The sequence below is a fragment of the Anneissia japonica genome, unplaced genomic scaffold (genome assembly GCF_011630105.1).
Source record: "Anneissia japonica isolate Jap-2015-1 unplaced genomic scaffold, ASM1163010v1 scaffold1696_len571195_cov180, whole genome shotgun sequence".
Classification (NCBI taxonomy): Eukaryota; Metazoa; Echinodermata; class Crinoidea; order Comatulida; family Comatulidae; genus Anneissia; species Anneissia japonica.
In genome coordinates, this window is record NW_022695941.1 from 312,501 (window position 1) to 326,654 (window position 14,154).

Consider the following 14,154-nt stretch of genomic DNA (forward strand, 5'->3'; position numbering starts at 1 on the left):
AGGAGATGGGTGGGGGGGGGGGGGGGGGCTGAATTTCTTGCTAACCCCACTAACCTTTGTGTTGGGATAACCTAGGCCAACCGTTTTCAGGGAGACAATTGATAATACAGTAGTAAATCATGCAAACATCATGAATTTATGGGAGATGGGTTAGTTTTGGGAGGCTTACAGGAGTGCCGACATGGGAGTCGTTGCTGATTTCTGGGACATTCCCACATATGCAGGAGATTTGGGAACCTTGCAAGCGTATTCATTTTTTTTTTTTTTTGGAGTTTATATCTTGTAAAAGTTATTAGGCCTACTAACGAATTATCCACCATCTTTTTTAAAAATGTATATCTTGTAAAAGTTATTACTAAAGAAGTATCCACCATCTTAATATGTACCAAGACTCTTATATTGGATTTTTAAAGTTTGAGCATATACTTGACTTCATGTTTCAGAATGTCACATTTTTTTAATCTTCAATGCCATTTTTGATTCTCTATGACCTTTGATTTTTCTCTTTGTATTGCTTTTATTTGTTCTCTCAGAGACTTTACTTTCCTCACCGAATAAACATTATCACACGCCTTTGTATGTTCTATTATATTCTTATGTATTTTGCAACGTCAAACAACAAAACCAGCTATGACAACGATGCACCAACACCCTTTAGTGATATTGGTATCATTATATTTTTTTTTATTCTTATATTTATTTTCTTTAAAGACACTAAAAATAAATATAGCATATGAAACAGGTACTTAAGAATCTTGAAGGGTATGTCTGACAGATCTGCGGGTATGTTTCTAAACTGTACCCGTAATTCAAATCGTTCAAACACTTAAGTCTCATTCCAACTTTTATTCTAGTACTGGTATTCACCTCTCCCTTTGAGGTTATGAAGCGCAGTTCTTTTCCCTGGTTATTGGGTCCACATGTTTTACAGTAAGTGTTGCTGCTGATAATCGGCGCGGGAGCAAGCAAACCCACCACGTACCCATTTATACTACTCGGTGGAGAGAAGCAATGTATATAAAGTGTACTACAAATATTTCAAATGGTAATGATTGTTTATATATTGTTTATATGTGCAATCATGAAATAACGAGCACTAATATTTTATCAGTGCCATGTGATAAAAGAAAGGCTCTGGAGGAAATTTTGTTGTATATGTTGCATAACTGATTTTTCTAATCTCACAAAAAGGGTGTTTGACGAAAAACTTGGGAACGGTTAGAGATATTTTTGTTTGACTATTTAAAAAATCGGTGGGTAACCACCTTCAATCAAGGTAGTTGAAATACAATACAGATACGGTAATAACTATTCATGCATGTGTGTATGATGGGGACAGACTGATGAAATATTGCATTTCTTGTAATCTTGATATTGTGCAATGATCCATAAGAAGTTACTTTTTTTTAAATATTCATATGCAAATGATATTGACAGAGTACTGTTGTTTATTAGATGACAATTTGATAAAATGGAATTTGATATTTGGATACATATTGTGATCGAAATCATTATTAATCACAATTTAATAAAGCATCATCATCATTATCTATATTAATCAGGTGCGGATCCAGTCGCCACTCTCTCCTATTTTTCCACTAAATTTTAAAATTTCAATGCATTCAATGTTATGTGCTACTCACTTATCTATTCTGAAAATGATGTGCCACCCCCCCCCCCCCATTTGAAAAAATTCTGGATCTGCCATTGTTAATCTATATTATATTAATGAATACTGTACCATTATCGTCATTGTCAATCAATCAATTTATTAGGAATATCACCTTAGGATCAGTGGCACACACAAAGGTGTTACATCCAAATTTACATTTTTTTACGAAAATACAACAAACTATCATCATCATTATAATCATCATTATTATCATCATTATAATCATCATTATTATCATCATTATTATCATCATTTGTAAAGGAGCTGTACAGTAGCTTGGTGGTTAAGGTGTTTGCCTTCAAATCCAAGTGTCTTTGGCTCAAACCCGGTGAGACACTAATACTTTTCTTTCATCTTAAACTAACTCCACTCCCTAAGCCTAATAATGAGTCTATAAATCATCATTCCATCCTCTCATTGGGGTTCTTGTTGGATATTAAAAGAAATCTGAACATCATTGTCATAGACATGTTACCACTCTGTGAATAACAGTAGGCCAAATCTATCTGGAGTATGATCTGACTAGCTGTTGTTAATATTATTATGCCATTTCAATTAATTGTTTACAAAGATATACTTTAAGATATTACATAAAAATTATTAGATCTTCCAAAAAATGAATTTTAGAACCTAAAATTATTTATATCTACTGTAGCTGGCATGGACACTATCCATGGTAATAAATTATTATTTTGAATAGTCATATGTCCTTGTTTTATTATAACTGTTTTCTTGGTGATTAGTCCAGTAATAGTAGTAATGGTAATGATATCAATGGTGGACTTAATGAGATGTCAATTGATGATGCCTGTATGCAGTTAACAACTAAAAAAAAGAAAACTATTTAAAAACATTAATGTCCTGTAGGGCTACAGTAAACAAAATTGCCAAAACGCAGTAAAATCTTCAATGCATAATGGGTCGAAAATAACAGAAATTTTATTATGTATTGTTTTTGACTGAAGTGGTGCCTTTTATTAAGTCTTCATTATAATTATTATTATTATTTTTGATGTGTTATACTGTATATTACATAAAAAAATCAAATCAGAGGTACAGGCCTTATTTGAAAAAGAGAACAAATTACAGTACAGCATTGAAATATTTCAGTCTGTCAGTAGTAAAATTGTATCAAGCGCCCTCTATATGCACAAGCAAGATCTGAAGCATAAGATTTTCTCTTATTATTATCACATCTTCTTAGAGTATATTACTTTATAATATATCTGTCATGTATAATATATGTCCATCTGTTTGCTCGAAATATATGCACTAGACTTCAGTTAACAATAACATGCAATTTTCTGGGTTGTTAAATTTATATTTATGTTATTGATTCAAAGCCATTTGCATTGATTCAGAATGGCTGCTAACCGCTGTCATTATGTGCCATGCATAGATATATTAAAATTCAGCTGCATTGTACAGTTGAAGATTAAGAAACGGAGAAAGCATATAATTAGCCACGCCCCATAGTCAATTCTAGGTGCTCTCCCAATATGTTCAATAGTTGTGTGCATGCAAATAATACTTGTTTTACAAGTAAAAACATTTTAAAATGGAAAATTTATTTCAACTCTATATGAATGAGTTGTTAGGAAATGTAATTTCTCTGTAGCAATATTTTTTAAACTGTAGTTGTCACCTTGATGAAATAATAGTTATTATAATTATACCTATAGATTACATACTTACATGTATATATTTGTTTTATCTTTGTTAATTATTTTGCTTTAATGAAAATTATAAATATAATTATCAGGTTGGTAAATATAAATATATGAGTTTGCTATAATCTATTGTGTCATTATAGATTTAACATGAATTATTGTTTATAATCATGACATATATATTATTAATTTGATGAGTTGTGCGATTAAAGTAATTATGTAATAACATTACCCAGTAAAATTTCTCAAAGCTAGATTATTAAAAAATGTAATAATTTTTCCCTTTTTACTGTATGTTCAACAGTAGATAGACACCTGTCAATAATTACAGGATAAAACTGAATATCATGAAGCTTACAGAGTGGAGTTTTATTCATGAGTAAAAATCCTGCTGCATTATGGGATTTGAACCCATGATCCTGGGATTTGGATGGCAATTATCTTAACCACCATATAATCATATAAAGGAAATTAACAAATAAAGATAAAGAACCTGGTGCATTGATGCTCAGAATGTTTCCTAGGTTTATAATTAACATAATCTATTTCATACTCCTGTAGGCTACTGACACTGTTGGTAACCTAGAACAGTAGTCTCGCACTGTCATGCAGTGTAATGTATATAATTTACTATATAGTTAAATCCATAAATTTAAGGGTTGTACAAGTATAACAGTATTATTTATGTATTTGATAATTGCCATAGAAAATGTTTTAAATTAAAAGTTAATTATATTTAAAAGCTAAGCAATTATTCAAATATTTAATGTATTATTTTTTTTTTTAGATCAACACAGGAAGTAAATAATAAAAGAATATATGCTTACTGCAGCAGTTAAGTAAATATGAGAGCCATTTATCATAACATGCTAAGTAAATATGGAATAATTTAATACAAATTACTGTACATACAGGAGAAATGAATGGTAAAGAATCTAGGCCATTTCAGTCTTGTTAATATTAATAAGGAGTGTTTACTATTTGTTGTAAAATGAAATACAATATGTAAAGTGATTATTATGGGTATATGTCCATATTTCATAAATTGTTTGACACTTAAAATTTTGTTATTCATTTCCATTATTTATTGAAGAAATATCTTCAATTCATTCAATTTTGAAATATAAAAATTTATGTACTGTATTTACATCATCATCAGGTGACGACCGGTTCATTTATCCTTTAATACCTTTTTAAACCTGCTATAATTTTTATCCATTACTTTTATTTTTAAATACATTCTTTCACTTTATTTTGAAATATAAAAAATTTATAATTTACATACTAGGGAATCACCAGTTTGAAATTTCAATGCCTTGTTTTTTAACCTGTTTTAAACATTAACCAGTAAGTTGAGTGGCTCCTCCTAATTTGCATAATTAATCATGAGACAAGAACACTGGGTGCTTATAGTAATATTTTAAATGAACAGATTTTCAGTGTGGTGCAATTTATAAGGCTATAGTGTTGATGAAAGTGCTACAGTGAGAGCAGCAAAGCTTTTTTGTCTGAAATGTTAGTAGCCTACCTGTAGTAGAAATTCTTTTATTTAAGTTATCACTATGGCATTCGGGGTCCCGCGTTAAACCTATTTAAAAGTTATCTTTCTAATCGTTTCCAACGTACCAAATATGCAAATCATGTTTCTAATTTCTCACCTATTACATGTGGTGTTCCCCAGGGTTCATTATTAGGTCCTCTTTTATTTATTCTGTGTATTAATGACATTTACTGATCCTCTAATTTTCTCTTTTTCTTTCTTTATGCTGATGACACAACTGTTTTTTATTCACTAATATAATAATATTCAATCACTTTTCTATACTGTTAATGAGAATCTGATCCTTATGTCCCAATACTTTGCTAGTAATAAACTTTCTATTAATCACAAAAAATGCAGGTTCATTCTGTTTAGGAGCCCTCAAAAGAATCGGTTTATTTGACTCCTCCTCCCTATATTTGCATAGATAATTTCAAAATACCTTCTGTTAAAAGTGCTAAATTTCCTCGATAGTTCCCTTACATGGAAGACTCAAATTAATGAGATTAAAAGTCTCCAAAAGCCTTGGTGTCATTTTTCAATTGTCCTTATTTATTTCTTTAAATATATTAGGGATTCTTTATTGCTCTTTGATTTTACCCTATCTGAGCTGTTGTAATATTGTCTGGGCTAATACCCATCTAATCTTCATAAACTTGTAATTCTTCAAAAGAAGGCCACCAGAATTATATCTGGCGCACCACTGAGGACCCACTCTCAATTATTAACTCACATTCAATAAACAATTTTCTACTAAAATAAAAAAACACCTTATTGCCAAATATCAATAACCCTCCTATACTCATTTCTTTCCATCTCTGTTTTCAATTGACTTTTCGGTCCAATTTCTTGTGATTCGTCGTCTTGTCTGTGTTTTTTGTCTTTTCTGTTTCTGTTGCTTCTTGTTTCGTTTTTCTGTTCTCTTGTCTCTTGTTTCCAGGCTGGCCCAACACAAGGTTATTGCTAACTTCTCAGGCATTTGCCTTCTTCCCTTCGTATTATGTAGGTTATTTAATATTATTATTGCTGAATTTGTAAGTTATTTACTTATTTAATTCTATTATTGCTGAATTTGTATAATTATTATTACTTTGTATGCTAATTGTTTATTATCTTCTGCCATATTATATTCTCTACTATATAACTTACTTTTCATTACATTATACATTTTAAAGGAAGTAAATAAATGTTCTTTTGAATTGAAAACATTTTGAATTGAAGTTGCTGTGTGATGAACCGCCATGAAGTTCTTTTGGTTCCTGGTCCAAATCCATTATTGATCTTGTTCTTTAGCTGTACAGTAGGACTTCCAAGTTCAAATTACTATAATAAATCATCTTTTGGTGAAGTCTTTTGTCATAAAGGCTTTTTGTTCATTAGTGGAGTTGTATACAGTTAGCTTAAGCTTGGTTTCCATACAATCGCTACATACTACAGGTATCCCTGACAACTGTTGGTGTTGCTGATTGGTCAGTCGAATTGAGGAGCCTTCCCGAGTATGACTGCACTGAAAACACTGTAGCAACAGTATAGCGATTTTAAGGAAACCAGACTTTAGTCGTTAAGATGACCCCTTCCCACCTTTCAAAACAGATCTGTACCCTTATTGAAGATGCTTGCCTTTTAATCCTAGAGTCCTGGGTTCAATTCCTGTGATGGTAGGATTTCTTCTCATGAGTAAAAACAACTACACTACGTCCTAAGCCTCATAATGCAAAATAGACTTAGTTTGTAATAAAGCATCGTTCATCCTATAATTGGCAACTTACTGGGCTGTTGAATGAAAATGAAATACTAATTGTTGAACTCAGTAGGCCTACATTGCAGCCTTTCATTTTCGTTGTCAAAATTTAAACTTTTTGTATTTTATGAAGCGGTCAATCAAATGTCAACATGGTAAACTGATGCCTGCACGACGGATGATATTCAGGTTCATCTTAAGGCTGAGGTTAAAAACAGGATATTAACATCATCGTAATTAAATTTAGATATAAAAAAAATTATATCCGTTGTACAAGTTTTTTTGTATCTTTCTATATGAGTTTTCATTCCAGTGATTATAAAATATTGCAGACAGTCTTCCCATGTGACTGTTGAGTTGTAATTCTTAAATATGGATAATTTATCTTAATAGGTGAAATCTGACTAAGAAATCAGCGTTTATGGTCAACATGTCCTAGAAAAACTGAGTATTCTAAGAATGAAGAAAGTTAATGTTGAAACAAAATAGAAATAATTTCGTGGAAATTTGTTAAGGGTGTGTTTCTACTGGCTATAGAAAGAATAGAAACGGTTCCTTCAATGGACAATTTCCTGTAGCCAGGCCTGGAAAATGAATTTTGTGCTGCCTACCATGAAAAGTATATTCATAAAATGCTTCCAGCACCAAATGTTATCTGTATAACTAGCTGGGGATCAGGGGCAGCATACAGTATAACAACCAGATGTAGATATACAATGTACTCAGAATATATGAATATCAATAGATCAATTAATGCTTTGGCTGTTGAATTTGTAATTTATGATGTGTGTTTGCTTGTTGATACATAATTCTAAGAATACTGATAAGTCAAACGTCTATGCTATATTACCAATGTCTTTTTTATATTTGTTTGGATTTTTCCTTGGTGTAAGTATTTAAATTAAAGTTTATGGAGTAGAATTGCTAGGTATATTTTGTACTATTTTCAATTTCTGGGGAGTGGTGTGGTGGTGGTCAGTTTCATCTGCATTGTTTTGTGTTTGTTTTCTCACTTTCCAGTATTCTTCTGTTAGATGTATTTCATCGCCGCAGTAATAGTAAAAAAAAATTTTTAAAGGCAAAAAGCACTCTGATCTTCATGAAATAGTGCTATATAAATGATGTTTTGTATGTATAGATAAATTTAAATATATTTCATCTGATGAGAGTAGGTTTAAGATTCTTACTTGTAGAGTATGCATGGATGTGTGTATGTACATTTATATATAATACAAGTATGCATACTATATTGTACATATGTAACATACCTTGATAATTATCCCAACAATGCCCCAGTTGTCTGAATTCTAATTGGGGTAATTTTTTGCACTCTTGCAGATTTCAGCATTTTAACATGAGATGGTCAGAGATCAATAAATCCAGGCATTCTCTACTGTACATTAAAGCCCCATTCCGGCAAAATTTAAGTTAAGAAAAATCTAATTTTTATATACCTGTATGTTATAAAAATTTATAAATATAATATGAAATTGCTAGTTTAACTGAATTTAGACAGTATTAAACATGAAAAAATGTAAAATAAGACTGAAATTTGATTTTTTTTTTTTTTTTTTTTTTTTTTTGTGTTCCACACAAAAAATAAACATGGATGAATTTTTTATGTTTGATTTTGCGATAGGTCTGTGAAGGAATAGTAGGTGCCGGAAACATTAGCCTATCCAACACTGCTAGGCTAGGCTTAGCCTTACCTCAATTTAGGTTCTGTTATCAGACATAAAAACGTTTTGTATCCTTTTGAGTAAAAACTAAAATTTATGCCAATAGTTTACCATGGTTTATAATAATTCGAGTAATGCATACAGTATTCATTTTTTCTAAAAACAATTCTTTTTTTTTAGTGAAATTTTGCCGGTAATGGGGCTTTAAAATTGACAAGTTATATAAAATAATCAGAAATAAAATCAAATAAGCCATAAGGTGAATAAACTAATGATTGCATTTAGTCATAGATTTGAAATAAAATAATATTCCTTTAAAATGCCATGATTTAGAAATTTTCCTGCCTGCTGGTTTATGTTTTAATTTTATTTGTCATTGATGTGTCTGCAGTCGAATGGAAATCATTTGAGATCTCAGAGGTAATATGGAAGAACAATGTAATTAGCTATGTTGTCCTGATTTCTGGCTATTTTAGTTGTTAACACAGAGATAAAACTGTGCAAATGAAATCTTTGTTTTAACAATAACAATAAAAAAATGTTGTGAATATCTTTTCTAAGAATAATCATGAATGTTATTAATTATTAATAAGTGAGGTTATTTATGTTGCAAACTTTTGCTTCGTTTGGCTATGTGGCTTTTTGATTCTAGTATGATAAGCAAGCATTTTTTCCCCCACAAGACATTATTACGCTGCACACACAAAAGAACTCTGCACATTTGGGTAATACCATTATGCAATTAGGTGTGAAACTACATGACACTAATAACGAGAATTACCATTACTTAATGCCCTATAGTCCTAAATACGAATATGGCATCCATACTTTTTTTTAGTATAGTAGTTAGTTAGGTCAGGTTAAATCTAGTATGTTACAATAGTTGTTTTAATTTCATAGGATTAAAAGGTCAGGTTAAATCTCTATAGTTTTTTTTTTATTCCACATAGGATTATTATATTCAGTAGAGTTCCTGATTTCGGATGCCTACTTATGAATTATCCAAAAATATGAATATGTGACACAAAACAGATGTTTTGGATTGGTGGTTACAAATGAACCATTATTTTATTGTAATTTATTACATTGATGTGTACAGTCTATTTTCTTGCATTGTATTTCTTTGTTAAACTCTACTGTATGTTATAAAGTGCAAGGTTTTGTGCTCTTAGATGCAATATTTTAATCCAGATTTTAACTGGTACCTTTTTTAAACATTTTATATGTATATGACCTTATAGGTATAAAGATAAAGCATCAGTAATACAAATTTATTATTCATAAAAAAGATTATGAAAAGTGTATAAAGACAGCTACATGTTGTACAGCCTAACATTCAATTTCAGGGAAAGGGGTTCACATGTATTTAAAAGATGTGTTGGGAAATGCAGCACCACTTAAGAAATGAGAAAGCTATGCTACCTCTTTTTTAATATTGTTTACAAATTTAACTGTTGATTAAATACTAGTCCTACAACCTGATTTACCATAACAGCCCCAACTTAGCCAACTGGTTAAATATTCAAATATATATTTAATTACCAAGTAAACAAGGTAGACCTACAGTATAGCTAATGGTAACACTAACATTTTGACAATTTTGATACATCATTATCCAGGTCATTTTCCCACACTTGTCCTACCTAGTAGGCTAAAAATATACCCCTTAAATGCAGAACATCCCTGTGTAGAAATATTTAAGAATTAGCCCCTACAGGCATTTGTACCATGTGTTGGACTAATACCACTTTAAAGTGAAATTCAGCATTTGAATCTACTTTACTTTGTGTAGTTAATAACTTTCAGTTTAGAATTAGAATGATGAATTATGCTTTCTCAGAAATTAACAGATGCCAGTGGCATATCTATAGGGGTAGCAAAAGTGGTACTCTCACAAACTCAGGCAATCCCCCTAGCTAACAACAGCCAACACAATCTATTAAAATGGTTAAAACTGTAGAGGCCCCGCAATAATTCCCCTAAATCCTTTCCCTCGGACCACATATCTATAATTGGCACTTCTCAACCTTTCCCACCCCTTTCCCATTCCTTCCCTCAGCAAACTAAATCCTGAAACTACAATATACAACCATTGACCATTGGAGTAACCCCAGGATGCATACTATTTATTTATTCTTCGCTTTTTATAGATTGGATTTATTTGGTGTGAACAACAAGGACAGCCCACAAAAGTTTAGAAGACTTATTTCCAGTGGGGTCCTTCTGGTGGTGATTGGGCAGTACACCGGGAGACAATCCCCTACTCTTTTCCAAAGAGTGTACTGCGTTTTTTAACGTGCATATGGGCCATAAATGCACACAGGACCAATGGCTAAACATGTCATCGGAAAGACAGTGCACTATTGTAACTTGTATTTCAGCCCTCCAGCTGAAACACAAGTACCACGTTCACATGTCTTAGGTCGCTCACGAGCGAGCGAACGATCGGCTCGCGAGCTGGGCCTTCATGTGAACAACCTTTCAAAAGCGGTTTTTATCGTGGGTGACCCACTACAAGCCGCTCTCGAGCGGTTCTCAATGCAGCTCGCTCTCGATCCATGTGAACAGCTGCTTGCAGGCGGGTCGCCAGCGAGCTGTGACCTTTTGTGTGAAAGCCAATCAGATACAAGCATCTCTCCGGGGTCAAAGTAAGGGAGAAAAAGTTTGACTTCACTTTTCCTGGCTGGAATAGAGTTAAGAATGGCATGGTATTACCATTTATGCAAACTTGAAAATCACTTTTAATATAACAACAATAAATCACATAATAACTAAGTTTAAAATTAATAATACTTGGGAATATCGTATCATACATTTCTTCTACAAACATGATTTAACGAAGTACGTGTACGGCGGTGTACCGATGCCTAGGCCTACGCTCGGAAGATTTTAAAATGCAAATTTTTATAACTTATGATTCCAAAATAAAGGTGAACTTACGATATATGATAAATAGATTATTTATTTTCAGTGGCTTTCCAAAATAAATGGGAAAATACAATATAAGTTACAGATGTGTTAAACTTGCCGGTTTACCACAGAATTGGGAACATCGGCAAAAATGTTAGACGGGGATCGTCAATGCCACCTCCACCCAGGCCTAGGATCAGAAATCGCAAGCCTAGCATGTCGACAACCAATTGGGATGTGACGTAAATCTATTTCTGGTCGCCTCGAAAGCGGTGTAGCGGACGCAGTTTGGCCATTTTTTATCTAAACACAATCTCTCTCACGACCCAGCATCTCAACCGCTCGCGATCGATGGAGACATGTGATCGTGGCTAAGGAGAGGCAGCGATGGGATCTAGAGATCTCCACGGTTCAGCGCCCACACAGTGGCTACCACCAGATTAGCCGATTGAGCTGCTGCTCTCAAGGGGTAATACTGTATGTATTAAATCAGCAATAATTAGATTGTTTTGTTCTGTAGGTCGTCGGAAACTGATAATATTTTATCAGTATATGAGTAATACAGTATAAACATTTTTTTCGCATTTTTTCCCCCAGACAGGATATCTGTAAAATACACTGAACTCATAGTTTCCAATATCACATTGTTTTTTTAATGTGCAGTGTAATGTTACAAATATTAACTGCAAACTTTGTCCTTGGTCAGACATAATGAGTCAAGGAGCTTCATCCGTAGTATTTTGTTTCACATTTGCATATTCATAGTTTCCAAGTTCTATGGATTTGCCGTGAGACTCACAAATAATCGCGCAGTAGAAAGATTTGTGGCGGATATCATAAATTAAATTTCCAGATGGATGATATTAACATTAAGGTTAATATATTTCTAATCAGCAACCATACTGTAGATAGAACACATAACAGTACAGTATATATTTATGCAATGCTGTACGTCCGGTGTTGTCCAAGTGCAGTGTCAATTTAAAATTTGGATTAATTGGATCACAATTTTGTTTGGTAGCTAGGCCTTCATGACTAACCTTTACTCCCATTATCATTTCTGCTAGTAATGTAGAAACCACTCTGCTAAAATTCATGGTTAGGCCCGCCGGCAACTTTGTTTTGGCCTGCGAAAATAGATTAAAAACCCTATGTGTGCAATTTTCAACTAGTAAACCTCTTGTGCCAAAGTGTAACCTTAATTTCTGTTGAGATGCTCTCCCAGCAAAAAGATATGATGAAAAAATATAAAAAATAAATCGGATAATAAAATTCTAAAATTAAAAATTACGATGAATTTTACAATTAATTTTACACTTAATTTAATTTAACAATACTATATACCCAATGGAAGTGAGGATAATCCATTTGAAGGGATAGTCATGGATAGGTATTACGGTATTTAATTAAGTTCAGTACAAATTATAGTTTATAGTAAATATACAGTATATATTATAAACACAAGGCTTTGCATATGTAAAATACAAATCATTGAAATAAATGCTTTACAACCAATGCCCAATCAACTCAAAATCTTGCTGCGATTTTCTCATGTATTTTTGCCTTTTTCTTTGATTTCATGTCTTCCACTAACATTCTAATCTCAGGTTCTGCCCAAATCTCTATCAAGTTACTAATTTCTTCCTCGGTCCAATAGGCCCGAAGGCCAGATCCAGTAGAAGATGACATGGAGGATATTTAAATGAAAAATAACATACAACAGCCAAACCACAACGATTGTGAAAATAGCGAATATTTGCACAAACAAGCTAACTACTTTGACCCCGGAGAAATGCTTGTATCTGATTGGCTTTTACACAAAAGCGGTCACAGCTCACTGACGACCCACTTGAAAGCGGCTGTTCTCATGGGTCGAGAGCAAGCTGCATCGAGAGTCGTTCAAAAGCGACTTTTCGTGGGTCACCCACGACAAAAAACCGCTCTTGAGTGGTTATTCACATGAAGGCCTGGCTCGTGAGTCGATCATCCGCTCGTGAGCGACCTAAGACGTGAATGCGGCGACACTGAGCTCAGGCACATATCATGTGGTTAATCCGGGAGTTTAATCTCCAGTTACATCCTTTTAATCCTTAGTGTCAGATCCAAGTGAACGAACATGTAATATCAATAAGAATTAATACCTACTTGAACTATTGAACCTAATATCTTATACAACCATATCATCCTCAAGATTCAAGATTCCGGGTACTAGTGAAATTTGTTGGGCGAGGCCATGCTAAAGTATTTTGTATATTATATCGCTTTCTTGTGGATATAAATAAATATTAAGAAACGTCAGATTAACATTATGATGATAACATTTTTGATTTAAGAGAAGGAGGGGGTAAAATGAATGATGATTGACAGGTCGGTCTATTAGCAGGCCTGCCATATTTTAAGCCTATCAGTCAGGAAACCTTGTATGCACTCCCTATTCTATTTCTATAGACCTAAGGAGTGGAAGTCATTTAATAAGTCAGTTCCTGAACATTTTTCCAGGCTTTTTCAACATTGAACACCAGATTGGATAGCATTTTTACCAAACATTAACCTAAATGATAATTTTTTTTAAATATTTGCATAGTATTTATATTTAATTTATGCATATTTATATATTTATTTCAAGAGTGTTGTATTTTTTTATTGTTATTTTCGTTCTGTTAATTATAACAATGCTCCATGACAGATGTATTCTTGGTCTTTTGTTTTCTGGTAGCATGTGACACCAACAAGTTACGAGGTAATACAGTAATTCTACACTGCGTGACTTTTGTATATGATCCCTTAATATTTAATGTATGTAGAATATTGCTTGAGGTTTTTATTAGCCTTAAATAAGAATCTTTCATACACTGCAAAGCAACATATGCAGTAGAACATACACATATTCTGCATTTACATAATTTGTTGTTTGATATTACACCTGTCTCTTATCCACATCT

General features: G+C 32.7%; 1 protein-coding gene across 6 annotated transcripts in view; it reads left to right on the top strand.

The window, feature by feature from the left end:
* LOC117101637 overlaps nucleotides 1–14,154 on the top strand; it is a 33,114-nt gene that overhangs the window by 1,430 nt on the left and 17,530 nt on the right. The window contains exon 1 of one of the 6 annotated variants that reach the window (XM_033241645.1): nucleotides 8,030–8,050. The exons of the other annotated variants lie outside the window; for them this stretch is intronic. The gene's annotated coding sequence lies outside the window, so the exon portion shown is untranslated. Of the gene's footprint in view, nucleotides 1–8,029; nucleotides 8,051–14,154 lie in introns of those variants that run through there. 6 annotated transcript variants of the gene reach the window in all.